The following is a 7,545-nucleotide window of genomic DNA, read 5'->3' as shown; positions in this document are numbered from 1 at the left end:
GCTCATAGGTGTCCGATGATCCTGGCTTCCTGAATGAGCAGCGGGCGCTGTATCAGACCATCCGTAGGGCCCGCGAGGCCCTCTCCGTTGTCCTTCGAGTTGTTGCGCTCGCTGTGGCACCGAGCATTGTTAACATCGTCAACGAACATGAGGATTCAGGAGATGACTTTATTTTGACTCGATGACACTAGGGACCCACTAGGGCCATAGCTGTACGTACGCAAGTGCCTCCTTATTATGTACAACTATATTTTTTTGCTTTCTCCTGGTTTCCTGACATCACGGTCCCACACCATTGTCAACCTATGTAGTCAATATAAACGAGAGAATTGCACAAGGTGCGGCCGACAGCTGGGACCAAGCAGCTCGAGCAGTATTTGTGTTTTTGAGGCGTGAGCACTGCAGAGTTTTTCTTGGCGATGATTTCATTGTTGTTCAGAGGAGAGCAGGGTATTAACTGGGCGGGCTGTGGCCCGTCTAGCCCAGGCCAGATATCCAGCCAGATACTAATTTTTTCAAGATGAAAATGGCTAGCCCAGCTATACGTTTTTTTGAGGAATACCCAGGCAAGGTCAACTTGTTATTCTCCGCCCCGCTGGGCTGCAAATCTTTCCTAGGAGGGATGCATTAGGCTTAACAGGAAAATGGGCTTTAAAAATAATAAATGGGATGTAATTATAAAAACTGGGCAGTAACTATAAAAAAATGCACCAAACACGAAATTAGTTTACAAAATATTATTTATGGATTTTGAAAATCTTAAATTTTCATTGTTGCACGCGCAATGTTTCGTTGGATTTTTACGTAATACAAATTTATATTTAATCTGACTAGAAATTTCGGGATAAAAATATTTCGGATCCCATCAAAATGTGGGAAATTTTATTGAATTCTGTCTTCAACGGTTGGTTGAAATTATTAATCGTTGTCCTAGCTAGAAAATGGGTTGTACTTTTAACAAACTGTAAATGGGCTGTTGTAAATTCCATTAGAATTCAAAAATGGGCTGTACATTCTTACAAAACGCAAATGGGCTATAAGTTCTCTGCCACACACTTGTGGGCCTACTAAGTGACGCGTCCCCTAAAAAAATAAGTTGACGCGTATGCAAGGCTTTGTCAACTTATTATAGTCAACACACGGTTCTAGCAGCAGTGGCCGTTGGATGTCTATCCAACGGATGTCGTGCTTCTTCTTCAATCTCGGATATTCTTAGCTTCGGCCGCCCAAAAAATGATTCCTCCCCCTGACATCTGGGGCGCACCGTTTCGGAGGCTGACCTGTGGGCCTACTAAGTTGGAGCGTACCAAGGGCTTTGTCAACTTAGTCAATATAAACGATTCTAGCTTCAGTGACCGTACGATGTCCATCCAACGGCCGTAGTGCTTCTTCAACCTCTGGTCTTCTTGCTCCAGCCGCCCAAAGCAGCGCCGGTCGTGCCGCCTGCTCCTGCCTCCCGTGGCCGGCTGTGCTGCCGCGGAGGCCTCACCGCCCCCATACTACTCCCACCGCTGGCCAGGCCATCCCTCCACTCACCCACACCCCCTGTTATTCTGCGGCGACGGCAGCCTCACACCGCAGCGGAACCAGTGAACCCTCGTACTCCTCTCCGCGCGGGCTTCCACTGCTGCGTCTTCCCCGGCTCCGTGTCGTCCCCTTCCGAGGCCTCGCCGTCGTCCACCGCCCTGGTGCTCTCGGCGCGGCGTGGTCAACGTGGTCAACGACCGACTTCCATCGGAAGAGTACTGTACGTGGAGAGGCTGACAGCTGGGTCCACGGCGGCCGCAAGGAAGTGCCTCCTTATTACGCGCAAAATAATTATTCCTCCACCTGACAGCAGGGACCCACCGGACGGGCCACCTTATTTCGCGAAAAAAACGTTTCCCCCCTGACTGCTGGGACCCACCGGACGGGCCATCGTATTTCGCGAAAAAAACGTTCCCGCCGCTGTCAGCTCGGACCCACCGGAAGTGCCTCCTTATTACGCACAAAAAAATGAATACTCCCCCTGCTAGCTGGGACCCACCTTGGTGGGAGGCTGACTTGTGGGCCTACTAAGTTGACGGGGACGGAGGGCTTTGTCAACTTAGTCAATATGAACGATTCTAGCTCCAGTGACCGTACGATGTCCATCCAACGGCCGTAGTGCTTCTTCAACCTCTGGTCTTCTTGCTCCAGCCGCCCAAAGCAGCGCCGGTCGTGCCGCCTGCTCCTGCCTCCCGTGGCCGGCTGTGCTGCCGCGGAGGCCTCACCGCCCCCTACTATTCCCACCGCTGGCCAGGCCCTGCGGCGACGGCAGCCTCACACCGCAGCCGAACGAGTGAACCCTCATACTCCTCTCCGCGTGGGCATCCACTGCCGCATCTTCGCCGGCTCCGCATCGTCCCCTTCCTAGGCCTCTCCGTCGTCCACCGCCCTGGTGCTCTCGGCGCGGCGTGGTCAACATGGTCAAGGAACGACTTCCATCGGACGTGGACTGTACGTGGAGAGGCTTACAGCTGGGTCCACGGCCGCAGCAAGGAAGTGCCTCCTTATTACACGGAAAACAATGATTCCTCCACCTGACAGCAGGGACCCACCGTACGGGCCACCGTATTTCGCGAGAAAAACGTTTCCCCCCTGACTACTGGGACCCACCAGCTACACCTTTGCACGCAAGGAAGTGCGTCCGGGCAAAAAAAATGATTCGCCCCCCTGACTGCCGGGACCCACCAGCTACATCTTCACATGCAAGGAAGTGCCTGACAGTCGGGACCCACCTGGTCGAAGCGTACGTAGCGTTGTCATTCTGGTCGCGAACGTGTACTTACATATATACTGGTCGATGTAGAGGCGCGCACGTGTCGTAGTAGAGGCGCGCACGTAGCATGTACACATCCGTACAGCGGCCAGTGTGCAAGAAATAAAATACGGCCACATATGTGTACATACGGGCGGGGTCTCAAACGCCTACTCGCGCATACGTATGGCTAGGGCTCGTGCACATGGCTCGGTCGGAACGGAGAAACAACGTCGTCGTCGTGTTCATGGGGAGACAATGGAATGCGTCGTGTTCATGGGGAGGCAACGGAATGCATCGTGTTCATCGGGAGGCAACAGAACGCGTGGGAGCTAACCGGCTGGGTCAGAAAGAAATGTGTGGTCGTGTTCATCGGGAGGGCTTGGACGGAACAGGCGATGGAAACGAGGCCTAGCGTACCGCAGAATGGAGGAAACGGCCTTGTGTTCGACCGGCCATGTTCGAAACGGGGGTCCTGTTGATCGGGAGGGGTGTGGCGTACCGCAAAACGGAGGAAACGAACCTCCTACGGTCGAAACGGGGGTCCTGTTGATCGGGAGGGGTGTGGCGTAGCGCAAAACAGAGGAAACAGACCTCCTACGGTCGAAACGGGGGTCCTGTTGATTGGGAGGGGTGTGGCGTACCGCAAAACGGACGAGACAGACTTGTGTTGGAGCGCTACAGTCGAGACGGGGGTCCTGTTCATCGGGAGGGGTGTGGCGTACCGCAAAACGGGACTCCACGGGATACTGTTCATCTCCACCGTCGACCTCCTCCAGCCTCCACGGGCTCTTGTTCATCCAGCCTCCACCGTGCACTACTCCACCGACTACTGTTCAACCACCCCTCCACGGGCACCCCTTCACCGTCTATTGTTCATCCAGCCCTCCACACCACGGGGTCATGTTCATCCAGAGGCAACGCCACCGCTCACTATTCATCCAACCCCCTCCCCCCCCCACAACGCTCACTGTTCATCCAATCAATCGGCTTCAGTTAGCAGCAGTAGTGAAGGAATCGCTCGATCGGGTTCAGCTAACAGCCATCGATCGATCGCTCGGGTTCAGTAACGCGTAGCCTGCAGTGCAATCGCTCTAGTTCTGTTAGAGCCCAACGCCTCGTTCGGGTTTAATTAGAGCCATCGCCTTGCACACACGCGCGTACGTGTACGAGAGAAACGTGCATCGCTCGGGCCCTGACCTCCCACCGTAACCGGGAACTCCCCGAGAATTTCCTCGCCCTCGCTTCTACCACGGTTTTTCTGTCATGGACGGCCCAAAGAATGTCATGCAGCTGCGTCTCCGGCCCGCCCAGGACGAAAAGCCCATTTTCTGTCATGATTTTTTGTCATAGAAGTAGGAGCCCACCACATCTATGATGATACCGGGTTTTGTCACAGTTATCGTCATAGAAGTGTCATATGTATGCCAGAAAAAAAATTCGTTCGGCCCAAAATGTCACGAATGTGTCCTTTTTTTTGTAGTGTAACATGCTTTTCCATCAACCATTTTATATGGAGACATACCATAGGCTTCTTATAAGCAGTTCCATAAGCCCATCGTGCTTCATCAAGTTTCTTAGACCAATTTTTTCTAGATCTATTATGGTCTTTTGCAAAATTAATTTGATTTCTCTATTGCTCAATTCAACTTGACCACTAGACTGAGGGTGATAAGGAGATGCATTCTATGGTTGACATCTTATTTAGCAAGAAGTTTCTGGAAAGCACCATGAATAAAATGTGAACCACCATCAGTCATTAAATATCTAGGGACTCCAAACCTCAGGAAAATAAATTTAAGCATTTTAGCAGGTGTGTTATGATCAACACTACTAGTTGGAATAGCTTCTACCCACTTAGTAACATAATCCACAACAACTAATATGTGTATACCCATTAGAGGAAGGAAAAGGTCCCATATAATCAAAACCCCATAAATCAAATGGTTCAATAAAAAGTGAATAATTCATATGCATTTCCCGACATCTACCCACATTACCAATTCTTTGACATTCATCACAAGAAAGGACAAATTTACATGCATCCTTGAAAAGGGAAGGCCAATAAAAAGTAGACTTTAGTACCTTATGTGTAGTTCTGTCTCTAGCATGGTGTCCTTCATATGCCTCGGAGTGACACTTCCGTAGGATTTGTTCCTGTTCATTCTCGGGTACACAATGTCTAATAACACCATCTACTTCTTCTTTATATAGCTGTGGGTCATTGTCGGTATCAAAACCGGCGGATCTCGGGTAGGGGGTCCCGAACTGTGCGTCTAAGGCTAATGGTAACAGGAGGCGGGGGACACAATGTTTACCCAGGTTCGGGCCCTCTCTATGGAGGTAATACCCTACTTCCTGCTTGATTGATCTTGATGAATATGGGTATTACAAGAGTTGATCTACCACGAGATCATAATGGCTAAACCCTAGAAGTCTAGCCTACGAGATTATGATTGTTGTTGTCCTACAGACTAAACCCTGTGGTTTATATAGACACCGGAGGGGGCTAGGGTTACACAAAGTCGGTTACAGAGAAAAGAATCTACATATCTGAATCGCCAAGCTTGCCTTCCACTCAAAGGAGAGTCCCATCCGGACATGGGAAGAAGTCTTCTATCTTGTATCTTCATAGCCCAACGGTCCGTACCAAGTATATAGTCTGGCTGTCCGAGGACCCCTTAGTCCAGGACTCCCTCAGTAGCCCCTAAACCAGGCTTCAATGACGATGAGTCCGGCACATAGATTGCCTTCGACAATGCAAGGCGGGTTCCTTCTCCAAATACTTCAAAGTAGATTTCGAACACAAAAAATCATGTCCGGCTCTGCAAAACAAACTCCACACACAACCATAGAGAGTATAATATTTCACGAGTCCAATCTGCTGACAACTTTTTGTAGGGTGACATCACACCACTGCCTGGTCATTATTTGAACCGTCTTTTAGCCTGTCGCTTCGTATTTCGAGGTGCGGTTTCATTGGCATGTCTTGTCAAAGCAGAGATCGTGTCCTCTTATCATGGGATTCTCATCAATACGGGCATGGGTAACCCAACCATGTCATATGCACGGTGCTTGGGGAATATGCGATTTTTAAGGCGAGTAGGGAGGCACATGACTTTTACTGCCTTTATAAAGGGATAAGGATTCACCCTTTCTCACCCAAGCCTTCTCCTTCCTCCGCCCATCCATTCTCGAGCTCCAGCTCCCAAGCTCTCGCCTTATCCTCCCAAAAAAGCACTCCAATCATGCCCGGATCCGGAGTAGGATGCAAATGGATGGCCTCCTCCATCAAGGAGAAGGACATCAAGAAGCTCCGGGAGTCCGGGTACCTAGCCAAGGAAATCGCCCATCGACTTTTGGCCAAGGGACAGATCGTCCCCACCCCAGAGCTCCAAGAGAGGGTGGTGTTCATTGCACACTTTGTCCGCGGGATGGGATTCCCCCTCCACCGGTTCGTTCGCGGACTGATGTACTACTATGGGCTGGACTTCCCTGATCTGGCCCCCAATTCCATCCTCAACATCTCGGCATTTATTGTCGTGTGTGAGGCCTTCCTCCGCATCCTACCTCACTTCGGGCTATGGCTGAAAACCTTCAATGTGAAGCCGAAGGTGGTGAGCGGCCAACAAACAGAGTGCGGAGGCACCATGGTGGGCAAGATGCCCAATGTCACCTGGCCTGAAGGCTCCTTCATGGAGACCGTCAAAGGATGGCAGTCGGGGTGGTTTTATATCACCGAGCCGCGCGGTACCAACTGGGCGATGGCTCCTGCATTCCGATCCGGAGTCTCGATGCGGCTCACCTCCTGGCAAGAGAACGGCCTGACCTGGGGCTCTTCGGACAAGCTGACCGTGCTCCAGACGCGTGTCCAGATCATGATAAACAAGAAAGTCAGGCTCGTCAACGTGATCCAGGTTATGCTCCTTCGCCGAATTCTTGTGTGCCAATGCTAGACATGCTATATGTGGGAGTTTGATCTGGCCAAGCACCAGACCCTACTAGGGCTCTTTGGCATGACACACGGAGATATCTGGAAGGTGCTCTTCAAGGCCAAGGAGGTGCCGCTGGCCACAAACGAGGACCGTGGGCACGACCTAACTCATCATGCTAATCTGGTAAGTTCTTTCATGTTTTCAAGGTGTACCCTTTACTTGCATATTCGAGGAAGGCATCTAAGTCTCCCTATCAATTATTTTAGGACTGGACAGAGATAGTAGGGCGGATTAACTGTCCGGCTCCGCTTCCCGAAGACCCAGAAACTCCGATTCAGACGAAGATGCTGTTTTCGGCGCCTTATGAGGTACCGGAGAAGAAGGCTAATAAGAAGGCCAACGGGACCAGAGGTGGTCTCCGCCGCAAGGGCACTTCGGACGCGACGCCCGAAGACGCCAAGGCTCACTCCTCCACCGAAGACGATGAGGAAGAGGAGGAAGAAGAAGAAATCCATTCCCCCCTGTAGGGGGGAGAAAGAAAAGGATGGCCTCCACGCACCTGGAGGCCGAAGCGTCCAAGAAGGGGAAAGCTTCCCTTCCGGACAGCTCCGCAGCAGCCACCGACAGTAGCTGGGAGTGGGAGCCCAGGGAGAAGCCTCTGGCCAAATCGTAAGTGTCCGGACACGTGTTTGTATCCGGATTCTTTAATTCATTGTTTTAATGTGCTAAATTATGCATTTGTAGTCTGGCTCGGTCCAACCTCGAGCGGTCCTTATCTTCAGAGGATTCGCTGGACACAGTGGCGATGGACAGCGGGACCCTTGCATCGGC

Source organism: Triticum aestivum, chromosome 1B (assembly GCF_018294505.1).
Source record: "Triticum aestivum cultivar Chinese Spring chromosome 1B, IWGSC CS RefSeq v2.1, whole genome shotgun sequence".
Classification (NCBI taxonomy): Eukaryota; Viridiplantae; Streptophyta; class Magnoliopsida; order Poales; family Poaceae; genus Triticum; species Triticum aestivum.
Note: the sequence above shows the minus strand (reverse complement) of the source record.